Below are 27,108 nucleotides of genomic sequence, written 5' to 3'. Positions count from 1 at the left end.
CGTAATTATTATAGGTATATTATATATATATATATATATATATATATATATATATATATATATATATATATATATATATATATATATATATATATATATTTCAATCTATGTAAAATATTAGTATGTTAATACTAATTTGTTATATTAATGTTATAAGTATTATTATTATTATTAATATTGTCATAATTATTATAAATATTATTATTAACAATATAATCGAAAATTATTATCATTAATAATAATTATTATTATTAATATTATTATTATTAATGCAACTTATTAATAATATTATTAATACTATTATTATTCATGTTAATTGTATTTATTAATATATCTATATTTATTTAATAGTAAAAAAAAAAGATCCTACGCTATCTATATCTGATTCGTTGTTCTCTTTCTTCCCCTTTTCGTTTTTCTTCTTTACTCGTGATTCTTGCTGTCAATATCATCAACCCCACCTGAATAATTTGATCAAGTAATACTTTGGATTTAATGTGATGCCCCGTACAAAACCATCATGTACGAATCATCAACAACAGGATCATTACAAGGTTAAGTACTACATGCTGTAATAAAAGAAGTTGCATTCACGATAAAAAGGTGACGTCATAACCGACGTCAATTGTTTTACACCAACAGTATGCTTCTACGAATAGCAAGCATGAATAAATTTATGTGACCCTTAGGTAGTTACAAAACATAGTTCAAAAGTATTAAAGTTTGAATGCAAGATAAACAGTTCATGTTGTGATAACACTAGAGCAGCGGGTGTCTACGGCAAGACTAGCACGACAGCGGAAGCAAATAACCTTAAGCACCTGAGAAAAACATGATTAAAAAAGTCAACACAAAGGTTGGTGAGCTATAGTTTAAGTATAACAGTATGTAAGGTAGGCCACGAGATTTCAGTGCTACAAAGAGCGTTTCAAAACAGTATGATAAAGTATATGTTAACCGTGAGCACTTGGTAACTAACTTAACGTTTATACCCCCTGAAAGTACACTTGGCAAGTGCGTATGTCTACGAAGTATTAAACACTCGTTAAATGCTAGCGCTACTAGCCCGAGTGGGGATGTCAAACCCTATGGATCTATATCTAAGATTCGCGTTCATGGTTCAAAAACCAATGATTAAACGTTACCGAGCTAAAGGGAATGTTTATGCCGTTGTATAACCCACACATATATAAGTTTAAGTACTCGTGCCTAGTATGTAAAACATAAAATCCGCATGTATTCTCAGTTCCCAAAATAAGTTAAAGTAAAAAGGGAATGCTATAACTCACAATGATAAAGTGGCGGTAAAGTATGACTCAAAAAGTAAGCAAGTAATGAAGGTTGTCCAAACGGGTCCTCAACCTAAGTCAAATAGTACTGAGTCAGTAAATTGTCTGAATAGGTTTAAAATTATGTAAATAAGGTCTTAAGGGTCATCATCATTCATCATCAAACAAAAGGCGTAAAGTAAATTTCGTTCATGAAAGTAGTTTAAAACAAAAGCTGATTCGATCAGTTACCATGGCCTCTACCCTTAATGAATTAAGCTGAGACCAATGGCCATGGCTCCGTATATGAGTCCTTTAAGTTTGGTAAAATGTACAGAATAAAACTCGTCTTCGTTTGACCGTGGCGATGGTCTAAGTGCAAGTAGGTCAGAAATTTCTGCACAACGTTAAAAGGACATAGTGACGATCGGAGGGCCATAAATCCTAAACCGTAACTCGGATTAAGACAAATCCTATATGAAAAGTTATCTACTCGAATAGAGATATCTGAAAATCATAATTACAGTAGAACAGGTCATACGGGTCAGACACAGAAACAGTAGAACAGTAGGGTCAGTAGGTTCTGGTGGTTCTTGGTGCTCGATGCTTATCATGGTTCTCATCCTTGATGCATATAGCTTCAAGTGTACAACTCTTGATGTGTTTGCATCATCTTACCCAAAGTTTCACCATCATAACACTTGTGCAAGTCCAAGACATGTAGCACAACTCACTTAAGAGTTGTATGAAGTTTGATGAACCAAAGTTACATCAAGGTCTTAGATCTAACACTTACATGAACTTTAAAACTAATATTAAGTTACAAACTTGAAAGTGAACTTATGAAATCAAGATCTTAAGATGTAGAACATAGTTCTTAGTTTGATCTTGAAGATCCAAGACTCAAAAGTCTAGATCTAACATAAGTGTAGATAGTTATAATTAAAGAAATCTTACTTACATGTTCTTGAACTTTTAAAGTTAACTTTAGTTCAAGATTAATGAGATCAAAGTTAACTAGTAACATTTGACCAATATTAACCAACAAAAAATGAATTTAAAGTGCATAATATGAAGTAATAAACTAAGTAAACAAGTAAATAATTCATGGTGGTTCATACTTTAAAGATTCAAACCAAAGTTTGATCTTTAAGAAAGTAAACTTTAAAGTTTACTAACATGAATTACAAGTATGATTTACAACACATGAACCTTAAATCTTTTGAAACAATAAGTGTAGAATCATAAGCTAGTAAGTTTATGTTCTTGAGTGTTCTTATAAATACAAGATAAATGGAGAATGAAACTCGTAAGTTTGATTCTTGAAATATGTAAGTAAGTAACAAACAACAACTACAAGTAAGTAACAACTAGTAAGTAACAATTAATCAAAGACAAGTAACATTAAACAAAAGAATGATGATGATGAAGGTTTGGTTCTGTTTTAGAAGGAAAGAAAAGAGAGAATTATTTGTTCAAGTTACTTACAAGAATGAGAGCAAAATGAGAGAAAAGAAAGTAAGTTTGATGAATGTGTGTGAAGTGGAATGGAACTAGTGAAGAATGTAAGTAACAAGTGTTCAAAAAAAAAAAGTTTTTGAACTCCCTCTCACCCAAGGGAGGCCACGATCAGTAGCAAAAAAGGGAGGGGGAAGTGTTCTTTGGTCACTAGCATGAAAAGCTTGAAAAAGTTGGATACTAGAGGTGCATGCATGGGGAAAGTGTGAAACTAGATTCCATAAGTCTCTAAACTAACTAGTTGCATCATAAGGTGATACTTACACATTAAAATGGGCTAATGAGTCCATGAAAGAAGTAGGGTGGGCTTCATGGGTCCATTAACACTAATAAAGGCCCAAGTTCCAAGTAATAACACGTTAAGTCCAACAAAGCCCAAGTAATTAACATGTAACCTTTGTTAATTAAAATGATTAATAAAACTTAATCATGAATATAAATAATACTCTAAAAATATTATTCGTGCAAGTTTCGTGTGTCACAAAGACGTTTCGGGCAATTAAAGTCAAGTACGGGCAATCATGGCAACATGTAAATGTAATAACATACATTTAACAATTCACAAGTATTAATAATGACAATTATTAATAAAATAAACGTTGGAAAATCCAGGGTCGTTACATTACCCACTTGTTAAAGAAAATTTCGTCCCGAAATTTTAAGCTGAGGTAGATGGAGGAGTCGGGAAAAGGTGAGGATACTTCCGCATCATTTGATCCTCTCGCTCCCAAGTAAACTCAGGTCCTCATTTGGCATTCCATCGTACTCGGACGATCGGAATCTTGTTGCGTTTCAAAATTTTGATCTCACGATCCATAATCTCGACAGGCTCTTCCACGAAGTGGAGTTTGTAATCAATTGTAAGTTCCTCCAATGGTATGATAAGTTCGGATGCAGCAAGACACTTCTTCAAGTTTGACACGTGGAAGGTAGGATGAACTGAGCTCAATTGTACTGGTAGATCCAATTGGTAAGCAACGGGTCCAACACGTTCCAAGATTTCAAAAGGACCAATGTATCGTGGGTTTAACTTTCTACGTTTTCCAAAACGGATCACACCTTTCCAAGGTGCAACCTTCAACATTACACGATCACCAATGTTTAAGATCAGCATAACTCTTCTGACGATCGCGGGCAGTCTTAAGTCTAGCTTGAATCTGAGCAATCTTCTCCGTGGTTTCGTGGACTACCTCGAGTCCGGTGATTTGCTTTTCGCCTACTTCGGCCCAACAAATAGGAGATCGGCACTTGCGGCCATACAACGCTTCAAAAGGTGCAGCATTAATGCTCGAGTGATAACTGTTGTTGTACGAGAATTCGGCTAACGGCAAATGCCTTTCCCAGGCCTTTCTGAAATCAATGACACATGCACGCAACATGTCTTCCAAGGTCTGAATCGTTCGTTCACTTTGCCCATCGGTCTGTGGATGATAAGTAGTACTCATGTCGAGACGGGTTCCCATGGCTTCTTGTAAAGAACGCCAAAATCTAGAAGCAAAACGGGGATCGCGATCTGAGATGATCGATAAAGGTACACCATGACGAGATACAACCTCTTTGATGTATAATTGAGCAAATCTCTCCATCTTATCCGTCTCCTTCATAGCCAAGAAGTGTGCAGATTTGGTAAGACGGTCAACGATAACCCAGATGGTATCGTATCCGCCCACCGTCTTTGATAGCTTGGTGATGAAATCCATTGTGATCCTTTCCCACTTCTATTGCGGGATTTCCGGCTGTTGAAGCAACCCAGAAGGTCTCTGATGCTCGGCTTTAACTTTCGAGCAGGTTAAACATTTACCAACATAGGTTGCAACGTCTTTCTTAAGATTCGGCCACCAATACTGTTCTTTAAGGTCGTGGTACATTTTGCCCACTCTGGGATGAATCGAATATCTCGATTTGTGTGCTTCATCAAGTATAAGGTTCCGTAGATCTCCATAATAAGGTACCCAAATTCTTCCAGCATAACATCGGAGTCCAGACTCCCTAACCTCGAATCTAGAGACAAGTATGTTCAATTGTTCGTGAGATATATTCTCCTCCTTGAGAGCCTCATCTTGGGCTACTATGATCTGGCTGTTGAGGTTCGAATGGATGGTGATGTTCAGAGCCCTAACACGAAGAGGTGCCGTCCTCTCCTTTCGGCTCAAAGCGTCAGCTACAACATTGGCCTTGCCAGGATGATAACGGAGTTCACAATCGTAGTCATTCAGCGTCTTGATCCATCGACGCTGTCTCATATTCAGTTGCTTCTGATCAAAGATGTGCTGGAGACTCTTGTGATCGGTGAAAATAGTGCTCTTAGTTCCATTCAAAAAATGTCTCCACAATTTGAGTGCAAAGACAACGGCTCCAAGTTCAAGATCATGTGTAGTGTAGTTTCACTCGTGAATCTTCAGTTGACGGGAGGCATAGGCAATAACTTTTGATCGTTGCATCAGTACACAACCAAAACCACTTTTCGACGCATCACAATAAACAACAAAGTCGTCACTGCCCTCAGGAAGTGATAGGATAGGTGTGGTGGTTAACTTCTTCTTCAAAGTTTGAAATGATGATTCGTGTGCGGGTTCCCAAATGAACTTCTTGCCCTTGTGAGTCAGTGCGGTCAAAGGACGCTCAATAAGAGAGAAACCTTCGATAAACCTTCGATAATAACCGGCGAGGCCTAGGAATTGGCGAATGTGAGTCGGAGTAGTGGGGGTCTCCCACTTGCTGATAGCTTCAATCTTGGCGGGATCAACTTTGATAACCTGGTCGCTCACAACATGACCCAGAAACTGGACTTCCTTCAACCAAAATTCACACTTGGAGAATTTGGCGTAAAGTTGCTCTTGCCTCAAGAGTTCAAGTACTAGTCGGAGGTGTTGCTCATGTTCTTCTTCGCACTTAGAGTAGATGAGGATATCATCTATGAAGACGATGACAAACTTGTCCAAGTAAGGCTTGCAGACACGATTCATAAGGTCCATGAACACGGCAGGTGCATTTGTCAAACCGAATGGCATCACGAGAAACTCATAATGACCATAACGGGTCCTGAATGCAGTTTTCATCACGTCACTTTCCTTCACCCTCAACTGGTGATAACCGGATCGTAAATTGATCTTTGAGTAAACGCTCGATCCTTGTAGTTGATCAAAAAGATCATCAATTCGTGGAAGAGGATACCGATTCTTGATAGTCAATTTGTTGAGCTCACGGTAGTCGATACACACAAGGAAGGATCCATCCTTCTTCTTCACAAACGGAACAGGTGCGCCCCAAGGCGAGAAACTTGGTTGGATAAACCCTCGGTCAAGTAGTTCTTGTAGTTGGCTCTGTAATTCTTGCATCTCGGAAGGTGCGAGTCTATAAGGTGCGCGAGCTACAGGTGCAGCTCTTGGCACTAAGTCGATATGAAACTCTACGGCTCTCAGCGACGGTAATCCAGGCAATTCCTCTGGGAAGACATCGGAAAATTCGTTCACAATTCGAACGTCGTTCACGCTCTTCACCTCAGTTTCTACCGCTTTCAAATGTGCTAGGACAGCAAAACGTCCCTTCTTCATAATCTTTTGCGCTTTCATGGAACTAATGAGGTTCAACTTCGAGGTACATCTCTCTCCATAGATAACCAGTGGTTTGCCATCTCCTTCTGGTATGCGAAGTGCTTTATCTCCACAGATAATATCGGCCTTTATCTTGCTCAACAAATCCATACCGACGATCACGTCAAAACTTCCCAGTTTGATAGGTATCAAGTCAATTTCGAAATCTGCACCAGCTATGTTGATAATAGCTCCACGACTAATATGGTCAACATTTTCAAGTTTTCCATTGGCGACCTCGACAAGCATACTCTCTTTTAACGGGACTAATGACCAATTAATCTTATCGCAAAAATGTCTACATACATAACTTCTATCCGCACCGGTATCAAACAAGACAGAAGCTAAAAGATTGTTGATTGTGAATATACCTGTCACCAAGTCGGGGTTTTCGCGTGCATCCCTTGAATTAACATTAAAAGCTCGCCCACGGGGTGGTCCGCCATCTTTTCGCTTATTTGGACACGCATTTCTGAAATGGCCCGTATGTCCGCATTCATAGCACTTTTTCGGCCCGTTGGTGTTCGGCTTCCCATTCAAAGTGGTGACCTTGCAGTCTTTTCCAACATGCCCAGACCGTTGGCACTTCTCGCAGACAACATTGCAATACCCAGTGTGGTGTTTGTAACACCTCTTCATTGTGGTAAGGTTCCTTTGTAGTTCGGGTTTGAGTTGGTGTTCGGATTGGGGTTTCCACCGTTGTTGTTTCCTTTGAAACCCTCATGTCGTTTCGCAGGGTTTTGATCATAGTTCCTTCCCCTGTTGTTGTTGTTGTTGCGGTTATCCCATTTGCGCTTCTCACTAGTACCCGCTTCAGTCTTAGTTTTCTCCGGTTCATCGATGGTTATTTGATTCATCAAAGTATGCGCCATGCGCATCGCTTCGGGAACATTCGGTGGCTTGGACGAGGTGACATTTCCCTTAATGCTCTTAGGAAGTCCCCAAAAGTACCTTCCATTCGTTTGAATTCCGGAGTGAACATTGTCGGACACATCAGGGCTAGTTCCAAAAATCTCCTGTTGTAACCATCAAGATCGTTCCCAACGTCCTTTAACTGCATGAATTCCATTTCCATCTTTTGGATTTCGGTTCTCGGACAATACTCCTCAATCATGGTACACTTAAATTCCTCCCATGGCGTAGCATACGTCTCATCAATGCCTTGTGCCTGTGCCATTGTGTTCCACCATGTGAGTGCGCCGTCAGATAGCGTGCAAGAAGCAAATTTGTTTTTGCTGTCCTCCGAATAGTTACTAACTCGGAATACTGATTCAAGTTTCTTGAACCATCTGGTGAGATGAAACCGGTCCCTCAGTGCCGCTGAATTTATCTGGTTTACAGCTCTGGAATTCCTTGTAAGTACACCCATTTCGAACGGGTTGAATAACCGGTGGTGGTGGTGGTGGCGGTGGAGCTTGGGGTTGCATTTCCGCAATGGCTGCGGCTACACGTTCTTGGATCATCTCTTCAATTTGAGCAGCAGTAGGTGTGGATCGACCGTTAGCCATGGTGTTCTATACAAACATTTTAACTCAAGTCAAAATCCAGCATTTAATATATAATAATATAGTATATAACAACCAACATGTAAATAGCACAACACATGTTAATTAAGTAACGCAAGTTGATACAATTACCGCAAAACACCATACAGTAACGTAAATAGAACACTTGTGCAAAAAGTAACATCACAAAGTTTTCATTCATTATTAATAAGTTTCATACATCATGATATATTCGTACAATACATAAGTGAAATATGAAACTACAACTAGATTACATCATGAAATCTAATACAAAAGGTCCAACGGTGAAGGTGGGTGTAGGATGTCTAAAACCTGAGCCAACTGCTCCTCGAGCTCAGTAACCCGAGCTCGGAGGATTCCCACCTCCCTCCTTAGTTCCTCGTTAGAGGGAGATGGTGGGGCAGGCGGTGCAGGTGGTGCGGGTGGTGCCGGTGGTGCGGGTGGTGCAGACCGCACGAAACGGGGTGCAGACATTCCGGCTCCAGAAATAGTCAGTACGTAACGGGGTGTCTTACGCACTTGTGGGTCGGCAGGGTACGACACAAGCCGCTTACGAGCAGTAACCCTACGATGCCGAAAAATGCGTCAGTGAAGGCTCGTCCCCCATTGATCCCCGGAATGATGGTACCGTCGAAGCGATACCGCTTCTTCGGCGGGGTGGAGGGTGGCTGAATAGGTACATCAGCAGGGTTCTCATCATCACTGGAGTCGTCTGAGGAAGAGTCATCTGATGAAGAATCGGCGGATGATGAGTCATCCAAATCATGTGGTGGTAGCACTGGTGGCTGAACTGGCAGTCCGTGGGTAGCCATCATCTGTCTGTATCTGCCTGGTGGAATCGGTACTAAACGTCCATTAGGAGCGCGTCGGCACGGCATGCGCATATGGTCACGGAATGGCCCTTCCCCGAACTCCGCGAGAATCACAACACCACCGATACGGGGCTGTGGCTCCGAGGGTCCGGGAGTAGACGGAGCTGGAATCTCCGTAGGGTCTACGTGTCCGTCAATAGTAGCCACTGGTGCCGGCGCACTACTACTAGCTCCGGAAGACAAAGCGCCGGGGTCACTGGTGCGTATCGGGATCGGTGTGTCGGCAGTAGCAGCAGGTGGGGTGGCTGACGAGTCTGGACTGCCCAAAACGATAGCAGGTGGAGTATCCGACATCTGAACAAGGAAAACTAAATTTTTCCATGTCAGTAAGTCATAAAGCAAGCACGTATTAGGCCAACAGTTTAAATCATGTATAACAATAAGTAGCATGGCAATAATAACGAATCGTACAGAAGTAGCATGCAATCGAAAGCAAGTAATATCATATATTAGTGAAATCATGTAGTAACATACGGCATATAGCAGTAAAAGTAAGCAACAGCATGCAGTAAGTCAGCGGAAACAAGTAAACTAGCAAGTTGTAGATTAGTCCTATTAGTGAATCCTACTCGGGTCGTGAAATGTCTCGTTCTTATTGATTAAAAATGTTCCATATTAATTGATTTCTTTGCGAGGTTTTGACCTCTATATGAGACATTTTTCAAAGACTGTATTCATTTTAAAATAAACCATAACCTTTATTTCATCAATAAAGGTTTAAAAAGCTTTACGTAGATTATCAAATAATGATAATCTAAAATATCCTGTTTACATACGACTATTACATAAAGGTTTACAATACAAATATGTTACAACGAAATAAGTTTCTTGAATGTAGTTTTTACACAATATCATACAAGCATGGACTCCAAATCTTGTCCTTATTTAAGTGTGCGATAGCGGAAACTCTTAATAATCACCTGAGAATAAACATGCTTAAAACGTCAACAAAAATGTTGGTGAGTTATAGGTTTAACCTATATATATCAAATCGTAACAATAGACCACAAGATTTCATATTTCAATATACATCCCATACATAGAGATAAAAATCATTCATATGGTGAACACCTGGTAACCGACATTAACAAGATGCATATATAAGAATATCCTTATCATTCCGGGACACCCTTCGGATATGATATAAATTTCAAAGTACTAAAGCATCCGGTACTTTGGATGGGGTTTGTTAGGCCCAATAGATCTATCTTTAGGATTCGCGTCAATTAGGGTGTCTGTTCCCTAATTCTTAGATTACCAGACTTAATAAAAAGGGGCATATTCGATTTCGATAATTCAACCATAGAATGTAGTTTCACGTACTTGTGTCTATTTTGTAAATCATTTATAAAACCTGCATGTATTCTCATTCCAAAAATATTAGATTTTAAAAGTGGGACTATAACTCACTTTCACAGATTTTTACTTCGTCAGGAAGTAAGACTTGGCCACTGGTTGATTCACAAACCTATAACAATATATACATATATATCAAAGTATGTTCAAAATATATTTACAAAACTTTTAATACATTTTGATGTTTTAAGTTTATTAAGTCAGCTGTCCTCGTTAATAACCTACAACTAGTTGTCCACAGTTAGATGTACAGAAATAAATCGATAAATATTATCTTGAATCAATCCACGACCCAGTGTATACGTATCTCAGTATTGATCACAACTCAAACTATATATATTTTGGAATCAACCTCAACTCTGTATAGCTAACTCCAACATTCACATATAGAGTGTCTATGGTTGTTCCGAAATATATATAGATGTGTCGACATGATAGGTCAAAACATTGTATACGTGTCTATGGTATCTCAAGATTACATAATATACAATACAAGTTGATTAAGTTATGGTTGGAATAGATTTGTTACCAATTTTCACGTAGCTAAAATGAGTAGTTTTTACCAATTTTGTTTTGCTCGCCATTTATTCGTTTCTAATCCGTTTTGAGTGATTTAAGCGGCCACGGTTTCGTATTGAACTTGACTTTATGAAACTAAACAGAAAAGGTATAGGTTTATAGTCAGAAATACAAGTTACAAGTCGTTTTTGAAAGAGGTAGTCATTTCCGTCGAAAGAACGACATCTTGATGACTGTTTTGAAAAACATACTTTCACTTTTGAGTTTAACCATGATTTTTGGATATGGTTTCATGTTCATAAGAAAAATCATTTTCCCAAAAGTATAGCTTTTAAATCAAAGTTTTTCATAGTTTTAATTATCTAAACCAAAACAGCCCCCGGTTGTAACTACGACGGCGTAAATCCGGTTTTATGGTGTTTATCGTGTTTTCGGGTTTTAAATCATTAAGTTAGCATATCATATAGATATAGATCATGTGTATAGTTGATTTTAAAAGTGTACTTAGAAGGATTAACTTTATTTGCGAACAAGTTTAGAATTAACTAAACTATGTTCTAGTGATTACTAGTTTACCACTTCGAATATGATAGCTTTTTATGTATGAATCGAATGATGTTATGAACATCATTACTACCTTAAGTTCCTTGGATAAACCTAATGGAAAATAGAAAAATGGATCTAGCTTCAATGGATCCTTGGATGGCTCGAAGTTCTTGAAGCAGAATCATGACACGAAAACAAGTTCAAGTAAGATCATCACTTGAAATAAGATTGTTATAGTTATAGAAATTGAACCAAAGTTTGAATATGATTATTACCTTGTATTAGAATGATAACCTACTGTAAGAAACAAAGATTTCTTGAGGTTGGATGATCACCTTACAAGATTGGAAGTGAGCTAGCAAACTTGAAAGTATTCTTGATTTTATGAAACTAGAACTTTTGGAATTTATGAAGAACACTTAGAACTTGAAGATAGAACTTGAGAGAGATCAATTAGATGAAGAAAATTGAAGAATGAAAGTGTTTGTAGGTGTTTTTGGTCGTTGGTGTATGGATTAGATATAAAGGATATATAATTTTGTTTTCATGTAAATAAGTCATGAATGATTACTCATATTTTTGTAATTTTATGAGATATTTCATGCTAGTTGCCAAATGATGATTCCCACATGTGTTAGGTGACTCACATGGGCTACTAAGAGCTGATCATTGGAGTGTATATACCAATAGTACATACATCTAAAAGCTGTGTATTGTACGAGTACGAATACGGGTACATACGAGTAGAATTGTTGATGAAACTGAACGAGGATGTAATTGTAAGCATTTTTGTTAAGTAGAAGTATTTTGATAAGTGTATTGAAGTCTTTCAAAAGTGTATGAATACATATTAAAACACTACATGTATATACATTTTAACTGAGTCGTTAAGTCATCGTTAGTCGTTACATGTAAGTGTTGTTTTGAAACCTTTAGGTTAACGATCTTGTTAAATGTTGTTAACCCAATGTTTATAATATCAAATGAGATTTTAAATTATTATATTATCATGATAATATGATGTATGAATATCTCTTAATATGATATATATACATTAAATGTCATTACAACGATAATCGTTACATATATGTCTCGTTTCATAATCATTAAGTTAGTAGTCTTGCTTTTACATATGTAGTTCATTGTTAATATACTTAATGATATGTTTACTTATCATAATATCATGTTAACTATATATATATATATATATATATATATATATATATATATATATATATATATATATATATATATATATATATATATCCATATATATGTCATCATATAGTTTTTACAAGTTTTAACATTCGTGAATCACAGGTCAACTTGGGTGGTCAATTGTCTATATGAAACCTATTTTAATTAATCAAGTCTTAACAAGTTTGATTACTTAACATGTTGGAAACACTTAATCATGTAAATAACAATTTCATTTAATATATATATAAACATGGAAAAGTTCGGGTCACTACAGTACCTACCAGTTAAATAAATTTCGTCCCGAAATTTTAAGCAATTGGAGGTGTTGACGTATCTTCTGGAAATAAATGCGGGTATTTCTTCTTCATCTGATCTTCTCGTTCCCAGGTGAACTCGGGTCCCCTACGAGCATTCCATCGAACCTTAACAATTGGTATCTTGTTTTGCTTAAGTCTTTTAACCTCACGATCCATTATTTCGACGGGTTCTTCGATGAATTGAAGTTTTTCATTGATTTGGATTTCGTCCAACGGAATAGTGAGATCTTCTTTAGCAAAACATTTCTTCAAATTTGAGACGTGGAAAGTGTTATGTACAGCCGCGAGTTGTTGAGGTAGCTCCAGTTGGTAAGCTACTGGTCCAACACGATCTATAATCTTGAATGGTCCAATGTACCTTGGATTTAGTTTCCCCCGTTTACCAAATCGAACAACGCCTTTCCAAGGTGAAACCTTAAGCATGACCATTTCTCCAATTTTAAACTCTATATCTTTTCTTTTACTGTCCGCGTAGCTCTTTTGTCGACTCTGGGCGGTTTTAAATCTTTGTTGAATTTGGATGATTTTCTCGGTAGTTTCTTGTATTATCTCCGGACCCGTAATCTATCTATCCCCCACTTCACTCCAACAAATCGGAGACCTACACTTTCTACTATAAAGTGCTTCAAACGGCGCCATCTCAATGCTTGAATGGTAGCTGTTGTTGTAGGAAAATTCTGCTAACGGTAGATGTCGATCCCAACTGTTTCCAAAATCAATAACACAAGCTCGTAGCATGTCTTCAAGCGTTTGTATCATCCTTTCGCTCTACCCATCAGTTCGTGGATGATAGGCAGTACTCATGTCTAGACGAGTTCCCAATGCTTGCTGTAATGTATGCCAGAATCTTGAAATAAATCTGCCATCCCTATCAGTGATAATAGAGATTGGTATTCAATGTCTGGAGACACCTTCCTTCAAATATAGTCGTGCTAACTTCTCTATCTTGTCATCTTCTCTTATTGGCAGGAAGTGTGCTGATTTGGTGAGACGATCAACTATTACCCAAATAGTATCAAAACCACTTGCAGTCCTTGGCAATTTAGTGATGAAATCCATGGTAATGTTTTCCCATTTCCATTCTGGGATTTCGGGTTGTTGAAGTAGACCTGATGGTTTCTGATGCTCAGCTTTGACCTTAGAACACGTCAAACATTCTCCTACGTATTTAGCAACATCGGCTTTCATACCCGGCCACCAAAAATGTTTCTTGAGATTCTTGTACATCTTCCCCGTTCCAGGATGTATTGAGTATATGGTTTTATGAGCTTCTCTAAGTACCATTTCTCTCATATCTCCAAATTTTGGTACCCAAATCCTTTCAGCCCTATACCGGGTTCCGTCTTCCCGAATATTAAGATGGTTCTCCGATCCTTTGGGTATTTCATCCTTTAAATTTCCCTCTTTTAAAACTCCTTGTTGCGCCTCCTTTATTTGAGTAATAAGGTTATTGTGAATCATTATATTCATAGATTTTACTCGAATGGGTTCTCTGTCCTTCCTGCTCAAGGCGTCGGCTACCACATTTGCCTTGCCCGGGTGATAACGAATCTCAAAGTCGTAATCATTCAACAATTCAATCCACCTACGCTGCCTCATATTCAGTTGTTTCTGATTAAATATGTGTTGAAGACTTTTGTGGTCGGTATATATAATACTTTTGACCCCATATAAGTAGTGCCTCCAAGTCTTTAATGCAAAAACAACCGCGCCTAATTCCAAATCATGGGTCGTATAATTTTGTTCGTAAATCTTCAATTGTCTAGACGCATAAGCAATCACCTTTGTTCGTTGCATTAATACACAACCGAGACCTTGCTTTGATGCGTCACAATAAATCACAAAATCATCATTCCCTTCAGGCAATGATAATATAGGTGCCGTAGTTAGCTTTTTCTTCAATAATTGAAACGCCTTCTCTTGTTCATCCTTCCATTCAAATTTCTTTCCTTTATGCGTTAATGCAGTCAAGGATTTTGCTATTTTGGAAAAATCTTGGATGAATCTTCTGTAGTAACCAGCCAATCCTAAAAATTGACGTATATGCTTCGGAGTTTTTGGGGTTTCCCACTTTTCAACGGTTTCGATCTTTGCCGGGTCCACCTGGATACCTTCTTTGTTCACTATGTGACCGAGGAATTGAACTTCTTCCAACCAAAATGCACACTTTGAAAACTTAGTGTACAGTTTTTCCTTCCTCAATACTTCTAGCACTTTTCTCTAATGTTCTTCGTGCTCTTGATCATTCTTTGAGTAAATAAGTATGTCATCGATGAAAACAATGACAAACTTGTCAAGATATGGCCCACACACTCGGTTCATAAGGTCCATGAACACAGCTGGTGCGTTAGTCAATCCAAACGGCATAACCATAAACTCGTAATGACCATAACGCGTCCTAAAAGCAATTTTTGGAATATCATCCTCCTTTACTCGCATTTGATGATATCCAGAACGTAAATCGATCTTCGAATAAACCGAAGAGCCTTGTAGTTGATCAAATAAGTCGTCAATTCTCGGCAGTGGATAACGGTCTTTAATGGTAAGTTTGTTCAACTCTCTGTAGTCAATACACAACCTAAATGTACCATCTTTCTTCTTGACAAACAAAACAGGAGCTCCCCACGGTGATGCGCTTGGTCGAATGAAACCACGCTCTAAAAGTTCTTGTAATTGGCTTTGCAGTTCTTTCATCTCGCTGGGTACGAGTCTGTAAGGAGCACGAGCTATTGGTGCAGCTCCTGGTACAAGATCTATTTGAAATTCAACGGATCAATGTGGGGGTAATCCCGGTAATTCTTTCGAAAATACATCGGGAAATTCTTTTGCGACGGGAACATCATTGATGCTCTTTTCTTCAGTTTGTACCTTCTTGACGTGTGCTAGAACAGCATAGCAACCTTTTCTTATTAGTTTTTGTGCCTTCAAATTACTAATAAGATGTAGCTTCGTGTTGCCCTTTTCTGCGTACACCATTAAGGGTTTTCCTTTTTCTCGTATAATGTGAATTGCATTTTTGTAACAAACGATCTCTGCTTTCACTTCTTTCAACCAGTCCATACCGATTATCACATCAAAACTCCCTAACTCTACTGGTATCAAGTCAATCTTAAATGTTTCGCTAACCAGTTTAATTTCTCGATTCCGACATATATTATCTGCTAAAATTAATTTACCATTTGCTAATTCGAGTAAAAATTTACTATCCAAAGGCGTCAATGGACAACTTAATTTAGCACAAAAATCTCTACTCATATAGCTTCTATCCGCACCCGAATCAAATAAAACGTAAGCAGATTTATTGTCAATAAGAAACGTACCCGTAACAAGCTCCGGGTCTTCCTGTGCCTTTGCCGCATTAATATTGAAAACTCTTCCGCGGCCTTGTCCATTCGTGTTCTCCTGGTTCGGGCAATTTCTAATAATATGGCCCGGTTTTCCACATTTATAACAAACTACATTGGCATAACTTGCTCCGACACTACTTGCTCCGCCATTACTCGTTCCGACACCATTTGTTCCTTTCGTTCTATTAACCCCTGGTCCGTAGACCTCACACTTCGCCGCGCTATGACCATTTCTTTTACACTTGTTGCAAAATTTGGTGCAAAACCCCGAGTGATACTTTTCACACCTTTGGCATAGCTGCTTCTGATTGTTGTTGTTGTTGCGGTTATTATTGTTGTTGGGATGATTGTTGTAGTTGCTGTTGTTGTTGTTGTTGTTGTTGTTGTTGTTGGGCCGTTTGTTGTAGTTGCGATTGATGTTGCGATTGTTGGGATAATTGTTGCGATTATTATTGTAATTGCTGTTGTTGTTGTATTGGTGATTCTTATCACCGTTTTCCTCCCACTTTCTTTTGACTTGCTTAACATTGGCCTCTTCAGTCGTCTGTTCTTTAATTCTTTCCTCAATCTGGTTCACTAGTTTGTGAGCCATTCTACATGCCTGTTGTATGGAGGCGGGCTCGTGTGAACTTATATCTTCTTGGATTCTTTCCGGTAATCCTTTCACAAACGCGTCGATCTTCTCTTCTTCATCTTCGAACGCTCCCGGACACAATAGGCACAATTCTGTGAATCGTCTTTCGTACGTGGTAATATCAAATCCTTGGGTTCGTAACCCTCTAAGTTCTGTCTTGAGCTTATTAACCACGGTTCTGGGACGGTACTTCTCGTTCATCAAGTGCTTGAATGCTGACCATGGTAGTGTGTACGCATCATCTTGTCCCACTTGCTGATAGGTATTCCACCATGTTAACGCAGAACCTGTGAAGGTATGCATAGCGTACTTCACTTTGTCCTCTTCAGTACACTTACTTATGGCAAACACCGATTCGACCTTCTCGGTCCACCGTTTCAATCCGATCGGTCCTTCGGTTCCATCAAATTCCAAAGGTTTGCAGGCAGTGAATTCTTTGTAGGTGCATCCTACATGATTTCCTGTACTCCTAGATCCAAGGTTATTGTTGGTATGTAGCGCAGCCTGTACTGCGGCTATGTTTGAAGCTAGAAAAGTACGGAATTCCTCTTCATTCATATTCACGGTGTGTCGAGTAGTCGGTGCCATTTCCTTCAAAATAGTCAAATGGAACAAGTTAATCATACAGAATATTAAGAGTAGTTAATAGTATTTCGTAGCATAATATGAACTCATTTATAAAAGCTTTTTCTTCATATTAGCGTTTTATAAGTTTAAATTCGGGTAGTACCTACCCGTTAAGTTCATACTTAGTAGCTAATATACAATTCAACTACTACAATTCTATATGAAAAACTGATTATAATAATATTTCGCGTTCAAACTTTTATACAATATTTTACAAACTTACAATACCGCTTATTTTACATAAAGCATGAAATATAGCACACAATAACTTTGATACAAGATAGTTGTGAAGATAATTCTAGCTAGTACACAAGTCGTTCAGCAAAGGCAATAAAGACACGTAATTCATACGTCCAGAAACAAGTCATGCATTCTGGTTTTACTAGGGCTGCTTCCCATCCTTGGTCTTGTGGAACATAACCGTTATGGCCGTTGATAATACAGCGTGTTGTAACGTCATCAAAGGGACGAGGGTTACGTAATGACCAACAGTCTCGTAATAACCTAAAAACCTCATTTCTTACCCCAATTACCGACTCCGTTACTTGTGGGAACGTTTTGTTTAATAGTTGTAGCCCGATGTTCTTGTTCTCACTTTGGTGAGAAGCGAACATTACTAACCCGTAAGCATAGCATGCTTCTTTATGTTGCATGTTAGCCGCTTTTTCTAAATCATGAAGTCCAACATTCGGATACATTGAGTCAAAATAATTTCTTAACCCATTGCGTAAAATAGCATTTGGGTTCCCCGCAATATATGCGTCAAAGTAAACACATCGTAACTTATGGGTTTCCCAATGTGATATCCCCCATATTTCAAACGAAAGTCTCTTATAAACCAAGACATTCTTGGAACGTTCTTCGAATGTCTTACAAACTGATTTCGCCTTAAATAGTTGTGCCGAGGAATTCTGACCGAATCTAGACAAGATTTCATCGATCATATCTCCGGGTAGGTCTCTTAAAATATTGGGTTGTCTATCCATTTTGTATTTTTAAACTGTAAAATAGACAAGAGTTAGATTCATAAAAAAAATTACTTATTAATACAAGCAATTTTTACATATATCATAAAGCATAAGCACACTATATTACATATATTACACCACACGAATACAACTATCTTATTCCGACTCGCTCGTTTCTTCTTCTTCGGTTTTGGTTCGTTTTGCCAAGTTTCTAGGGATATATGATGTTTCCCTAATACGAGCCGTCGTTTTCCACATTGGTTTAGAAAAACCTGGTGGTTTAGAGGTTCCCGGGTCATTGTTACAACTTAAGGGCTTCGGGGGTTGACGATACATATAAAGTTCATCGGGGTTGGAATTAGATTTCTCTATTTTTATGCCCTTTCCCTTATTATTTTCTTTTGCCTTTTTAAATTTAGTTGGGGTAATTTCTATAACATCATCGGAATTCTCGTCGGAATCCGATTCATCGGAGAATTGGTAATCCTCCCAATATTTTGCTTCCTTGGCGGAAACACCATTGACCATAATTAACCTTGGTCGGTTGGTTGAGGATTTTCTTTTTACTTAACCGTTTTATTATTTCCCCCACCGGTTCTATTTCCTCCTCTAGTTCCTCCTCTTCCGGTTCTGATTCTTCTTCCGGTTTTGATTCTTCTTCCGGTTCTTCTTCGGGAACTTGTGAATCAGTCCAATATATATTTGACTCTTCGTTATTATTAGGTGAGTCAATGGGATTTGTGCTAGAGGTAGACATCTATCACACAATATCAAACATGTTAAGAGAATAATATATCACATAATATATACATGTTAATAATATATAGTTTCCAACAAAAATGTTAAGCAATCATTTTTAAAGAAAACACGGTTGAAGTCCAGACTCACTAATGCATCCTAACAAACTCGATAAGACACACTAATGCAAATTTTCTGGTTCTCTAAGACCAACGCTCGGATACCAACTGAAATATCCCGTTCTTATTGATTAAAAACGTTCCATATTAATTGATTTCTTTGCGAGGTTTTGACCTCTATATGAGACGTTTTTCAAAGACTGCATTCATTTTAAAACAAACCATAACCTTTATTTCATCAATAAAGGTTTAAAAAGCTTTACGTAGATTATCAAATAATGATAATCTAAAATATCCTGTTTACATACGACTATTACATAAAGGTTTACAATACAAATATGTTACAACGAAATAAGTTTCTTGAATGCAGTTTTTACACAATATCATACAAGCATGGACTCCAAATCTTGTTCTTATTTAAGTTTGCGACAGCGGAAGCTCTTAATAATCACCTGAGAATAAACATGCTTAAAACGTCAACAAAAATGTTGGTGAGTTATAGGTTTAACCTATATATATCAAATCGTAACAATAGACCACAAGATTTCATATTTCAATATACATCCCATACATAGAGATAAAAATCATTCATATGGTGAACACCTGGTAACCGACATTAACAAGATGCATATATAAGAATATCCCCATCATTCCGGGACACCCTTCGGATATGATATAAATTTTGAAGTACTAAAGCATCCGGCACTTTGGATGGGGTTTGTTAGGCCCAATAGATCTATCTTTAGGATTCGCGTCAATTAGGGTGTCTGTTCCCTAATTCTTAGATTACCAGACTTAATAAAAAGGGGCATATTTTTCGATAATTCAACCATAGAATGTAGTTTCACGTACTTGTATCTATTTTGTAAATCATTTATAAAACCTGCATGTATTCTCATCCCAAAAATATTAGATTTTAAAAGTGGGACTATAACTCACTTTTACAGATTTTTACTTCGTCGGGAAGTAAGACTTGGCCACTGGTTGATTCACAAACCTATAACAATATATACATATATATCAAATTATGTTCAAAATATATTTACAAAACTTTTAATACATTTTGATATTTTAAGTTTATTAAGTCAGCTGTCCTCGTTAGTAACCTACAACTAGTTGTCCACAGTTAGATGTACAGAAATAAATCGATAGCTAACTCCAACATTCACATATAGAGTGTCTATGGTCGTTTCGAAATATATATAGATGTGTCGACATGATAGGTCGAAACATTGTATACGTGTCTATGGTATCTCAAGATTACATAATATACAATACAAGTTGATTAAGTTATGGTTGGAATAGATTTGTTACCAATTTTCACGTAGCTAAAATGAGTAGTTTTTACCAATTTTGTTTTGCTCGCCATTTATTCGTTTCTAATCCGTTTTGAGTGATTTAAGCGGCCACGGTTTCGTATTGAACTTGAATTTATGAAACTAAACAGAAAAGGTATAGGTTTATAGTCATAAATACAAGTTACAAGTCATTTTTGAAAGAGGTAGTCATTTCCGTCGAAAGAACGACATCTTGATGACTGTTTTGAAAAACATACTTTCACTTTGAGTTTAACCATGATTTTTGGATATGGTTTCATGTTCATAAGAAAAATCATTTTCCCAGAAGTATAGCTTTTAAATCAAAGTTTTTCATAGTTTTAATTATCCAAACCAAAACAACCCCCGGTTGTAACTACGACGGCGTAAATCCGATTTTATGGTGTTTATCGTGTTTCTGGGTTTTAAATCATTAAGTTAGCATATCATATAGATATAGATCATGTGTATAGTTGATTTTAAAAGTGTACTTAGAAGGATTAACTTTATTTGCGAACAAGTTTAGAATTAACTAAACTATGTTCTAGTGATTACTAGTTTACCACTTCGAATATGATAGCTTTTTATGTATGAATCGAATGATGTTATGAACATCATTACTACCTTAAGTTCCTTGGATAAACCTAATGGAAAATAAAAAAATGGATCTAGCTTCAACGGATCCTTGGATGGCTCGAAGTTCTTGAAGCAGAATCATGACACGAAAACAAGTTCAAGTAAGATCATCACTTGAAATAAGATTGTTATAGTTATAGAAATTGAACCAAAGTTTGAATATGATTATTACCTTGTATTAGAATGATAACCTACTGTAAGAAACAAAGATTTCTTGAGGTTGGATGATCACCTTACAAGATTGGAAGTGAGCTAGCAAACTTGAAAGTATTCTTGATTTTATGAAACTAGAACTTTTGGAATTTATGAAGAACACTTACAACTTGAAGATAGAACTTGAGAGAGATCAATTAGATGAAGAAAATTGAAGAATGAAAGTGTTTGTAGGTGTTTTTGGTCGTTGGTGTATGGATTAGATATAAAGGATATGTAATTTTGTTTTCATGTAAATAAGTCATGAATGATTACTCATATTTTTGTAATTTTATGAGATATTTCATGCTAGTTGCCAAATGATGGTTCCCACATGTGTTAGGTGACTCACATGGGCTTCTAAGAGCTGATCATTGGAGTGTATATACCAATAGTACATACATCTAAAAGCTGTGTATTGTACGAGTACGAATACGGGTACATACGAGTAGAATTGTTGATGAAACTGAACGAGGATGTAATTGTAAGCATTTTTGTTAAGTAGAAGTATTTTGATAAGTGTATTGAAGTCTAAGAGCTGATAAGTGTATTTAGTCGTTACATGTAAGTGTTGTTTTGAAACCTTTAGGTTAACGATCTTGTTAGATGTTGTTAACCCAATGTTTATAATATCAAATGAGATTTTAAATTATTATATTATCATGATAATATGATGTATGAATATCTCTTAATATGATATATATACATTAAATGTCGTTACAACGATAATCGTTACATATATGTCTCGTTTCAAAATCATTAAGTTAGTAGTCTTGCTTTTACGTATGTAGTTCATTGTTAATATACTTAATGATATGTTTACTTATCATAATATCATGTTAACTATATATATATATATATATATATATATATATATATATATATATATATATATATATATATATATCCATATATATGTCATCATATAGTTTTTACAAGTTTTAACATTCGTGAATCACCGGTCAACTTGGGTGGTCAATTGTCTATATGAAACCTATTTCAATTAATCAAGTCTTAACAAGTTTGATTGCTTAACATGTTGGAAACACTTAATCATGTAAATAACAATTTCATTTAATATATATATAAACATGGAAAAGTTCGGGTCAATACAGGTCGGTCTTAGACTCACTAATGCAACCTAATTCCCTACAACCAATGCTCTGATACCAAATGTGATGCCCCGTGCAAAACCATCGTGTACAAATCATCAACAACAGGATCATTACAAGGTTAAGTACTACATGCTGTAAGAAAAGAAGTTGCATTCACGATAAAAAGGTGACGTCATAACCGACGTCAATTGTTTTACACCAACAGTATGCTTCTACCTACGAATTCTCGACCATTACTTGCGAAAAGAAAATAAAAGCATGAAGCTCCGAAATAGAAAAGGGGTATAAATCGCAGAAAATAAGAGAGAGCATTAACTGTAAATGACAATGATTATAGAAGACGGGAACAAGGACTCCGAAATATAAGGGAGAATATAAAGCCCGATAACAACACATAAATTACAAACCGTGAATATCAATGTTTATCGCAACATAAAAACATGGGAGAATTAAAAAATACTATAAACCCAAGGGCGAAGTAGAAGTAAACAGATTCCTCCGGTGGAAGTTGGAAAAGGAGAATGATTGTTGCGATAGTCAGAGTAAGGACAAGGATCAGAACTAAATTAAGCATTTTCATGATCTTTTGAATTTGGGAATTGAGTATAGAAGTGGTGAAAACTAATGGAACTGAAAATGAAAATTTATAAGGGAAATATCAGACGTAGTAATCGGGACAGATCATCGCATTTAATTGAAGAAGAACCTAATTTCCTTAGTTACCGAAGAATCAAATCTGATATAGATTTTGAAGATTTTCTTAAATCCATTGAATTCTGGAAATCAACCGTGACTACGTCACTGATTAAGGCAAATTTGCATTTACTCCTTTCACTCTTTCTTGATAGCTTCATTCGTACTCTTCACATAAACAAATTGTTTAATTCATATTACTCACGAATGATAAAAACTATAATTTCTCTCGTATGCGTCATGAAAACATTTTTTATTATTAGCCATGACCACCTCACTCAAATTTCGGGACGAAATTTCTTTAACGGGTAGGTACTGTGACGACCCAGAAATTTCCGAACAAATTTAAACTTAATCTTTAGATGGTTTTGACACGATAAGCAAAGTCTGTTAAACTGAGTCTCAAAAATTTTGAACTGTTCATATATTCGATTTACCCTTCGAACATTCCCGGCGATTCACGAACAACTATTTGAAAATAAATATGTATATATATATATATATATATATATATATATATATATATATATATATATATATATATAATAAATGTTATTAATCTTTTGTATGAAATTGTTGTTATAAATAAATATGTAAAATAATATACTAAGTAATGAAATATTATATGATGTTGTTATTAAAATTAATTATGTAAAATAAATAAAAAAATATAGGATGTTATAATAATTATTAATTAGAACATATCTATATATATAAAAAAAGTATATCGAATATAATTATAAAACGATAGCAACACTCGTTTGTCATTTCGACTGCTATTAAAACGAATACTTATAATTATGCAATATATAATTGTAAGTTATTACATAATATATTTACATAATTTCTATGCGTAATTATTATAGGTATATTATATATATATATATATATATATATATATATATATATATATATATATATATATATATATATATATATATATATATATATATATATATATATATATTTCAATCTATGTAAAATATTAGTATGTTAATACTAATTTGTTATATTAATGTTATAAGTATTATTATTATTATTATTAATATTGTCATAATTATTATAAATATTATTATTAACAATATAATCGAAAATTATTATCATTAATAATTATTATTATTATTAATATTATTATTATTAATGCAACTTATTAATAATATTATTAATACTATTATTATTCATATTAATTGTATTTATTAATATATCTATATTTATTTAATAGTAAAAAAAAGATCCTACGCTATCTATATCTGATTCGTTGTTCTCTTTCTTCCCCTTTTCGTTTTTCTTCTTTACTCGTGATTCTTGCTGTCAATATCATCAACCCCACCTGAATAATTTGATCAAGTAATACTTTGGATTTAATGTGATGCCCCGTACAAAACCATCGTGTACGAATCATCAATAATAGGATCATTACAAGGTTAAGTACTACAAGCTGTAATAAAAGAAGTTACATTCACGATAAAAAGGTGACGTCATAACCGACGTCAATTGTTTTACACCAACAGTATGCTTCTACGAATAGCAAGCATGAATAAATGTATGTGACCCTTAGGTCATTACAAAACATAGTTCAAAAGTATTTTAGTTTGAATGCAAGATAAACAGTTCATGCGGTGATAACACTAGAGCAGCGGGTGTCTACGGCAAGACTAGCACGACAGCGGAAGCAAATAACCTTAAGCACCTGAGAAAAACATGCTTAAAAACATCAACACAAAGGTTGGTGAGCTATAGTTTAAGTATAACAGTATGTAAGGTAGGCCACGAGATTTCAGTGCTACAAAGAGCGTTTCAAAACAGTATGATAAAGTATATGTTAACCGTGGGCACTTGGTAACTAACTTAACATTTATACCCCCTGAAAGTACACTTGGCAAGTGTGTATGTCTACGAAGTATTAAACACTCGTTAAATGCTAGCGCTACTAGCCCGAGTGGGGATGTCAAACCCTATGGATCCATATCTAAGATTCGCGTTCACGGTTCAAAAACCAATGATTAAACGTTACCGAGCTAAAGGGAATGTTTATGCCGTTGTATAATCCACACATATATAAGTTTAAGTACTCGTTCCTAGTATGTAAAACATAAAATCCGCATGTATTCTCAGTTCCCAAAATAAGTTAAAGTAAAAAGGGAATGCTATAACTCACAATGATAAAGTGGCGGTAAAGTATGACTCGGAAAGTAAGCAAGTAATGAAGGTTGTCCAAACGGGTCCTCAACCTAAGTCAAATAGTACTAAGTTAGTAAATTGTCCGAATAGGTTTAAAAGTATGTAAATAAGGTCTTAAGGGTCATCATCATTCATCATCAAACTAAAGGCGTAAAGTAAATTTCGTTCATGAAAGTAGTTTAAAACAAAATCTGAATTCGATCAGTCACCACGGCCTCTACCCTTACTGAATTAAGGTGATACCAGTGGCCATGGCTCTGTATATGAGTCCTTTAAGTGTGGTAAAATTTACAGAAGCAAACTCGTCTTCGTTTGACCGTGGCGACGGTCTAAGTGCGAGTAGGTCAGAAATTTCTGCACAACGTTAAAAGGACATAGTGACGATCGGAGGGCCAGAAATCCTAAACCGTAACTCGGATTAAGACGAGTCCTATATGAAAAGTTATCTACTCGAACAGAGCTATTTGAAAATCATAATTACAGTAGAAAAGGTCATACGGGTCAGACACAGAAACAGTAGAACAATAGGGTCAGTAGGTTCCGGTGGTTCTTGGTGCTCGATGCTTATCACGGTTCTCATCCTTGATGCATATAGCTTCAAGTGTACAACTCTTGATGTTTTTGCATCATCTTACCCAAGGTTTAACCATCATAACACTTGTGCAAGTCCAAGACATGTAGCACAACTCACTTAAGAGTTGTATGAAGTTTGATGAACCAAAGTTACATCAAGGTCTTAGATCTAACACTTACATGAACTTTAAAACTAATATTAAGTTACAAACTTGAAAGTGAACTTATGAAATCAAGATCTAGAACATAGTTCTTAGTTTGATCTTGAAGATCCAAGACTAAAAATTCTAGATCTAACATAAGTGTACAAAGTTATAATAAAAGAAATCTTACTTACATGTTCTTGAACTTTTAAAGTTAACTTTAGTTCAAGATTAATGAGATCAAAGTTAACTAGTAACATTTGACCAATATTAACCAACAAAAAATGAATTTAAAGTGTATAATATGAAGTAATAAACTAAGTAAACAAGTAAATAATTCATGGTGGTTCATACTTTAAAGATTCAAACCAAAGTTTGATCTTTAAGAAAGTAAACTTTAAAGTTTACTAACATGAATTACAAGTATGATTTACAACACATGAACCTTAAATCTTTTGAAACAATAAGTGTAGAATCATAAGCTAGTAAGTTTATGTTCTTGAGTGTTCTTGTAAATACAAGATAAATGGAGAATGAAACTAGTAAGTTTGATTCTTGAAATATGTAAGTAAGTAACAAACAACAACTACAAGTAAGTAACAACTAGTAAGTAACAATTAATCAAAGACAAGTAACATTAAACAAAAGAATGATGATGATGAAGGTTTGGTTCGGTTTTAGAAGGAAAGAAAAGAGAGAATTATTTGTTCAAGTTACTTGCAAGAATGAGAGCAAAATGAGAGAAAAGAAAGTAAGTTTGATGAATGTGTGTGAAGTGGAATGGAACTAGTGAAGAGTGTAAGTAACAAGTGATCAAAAAAAAGATTTTGAACTCCCTCTCACCCAAGGGAGGCCATGGTCAGCAGCAAAAAAAGGGAGGGGGAAGTGTTCTTTGGTCACTAGCATGAAAAGCTTGAAAAAGTTGGATACTAGAGGTGCATGCATGGGGAAAGTGTGAAACTAGATTCCATAAGTCTCTAAACTAACTAGTTGCATCATAAGGTGATACTTACACATTAAAATGGGCTAATGAGTCCATGAAAGAAGTAGGGTTTGCTTGATGGGTCCATTAACACTAATAAAGGCCCAAGTTCCAAGTAATAACAAGTTA

The sequence above is a fragment of the Rutidosis leptorrhynchoides genome, chromosome 11, assembly GCF_046630445.1.
Source record: "Rutidosis leptorrhynchoides isolate AG116_Rl617_1_P2 chromosome 11, CSIRO_AGI_Rlap_v1, whole genome shotgun sequence".
Lineage (NCBI taxonomy): Eukaryota > Viridiplantae > Streptophyta > Magnoliopsida > Asterales > Asteraceae > Rutidosis > Rutidosis leptorrhynchoides.
The sequence above is the reverse complement of the archived record's forward strand: the minus strand, read 5'-3'. Positions refer to the sequence as shown.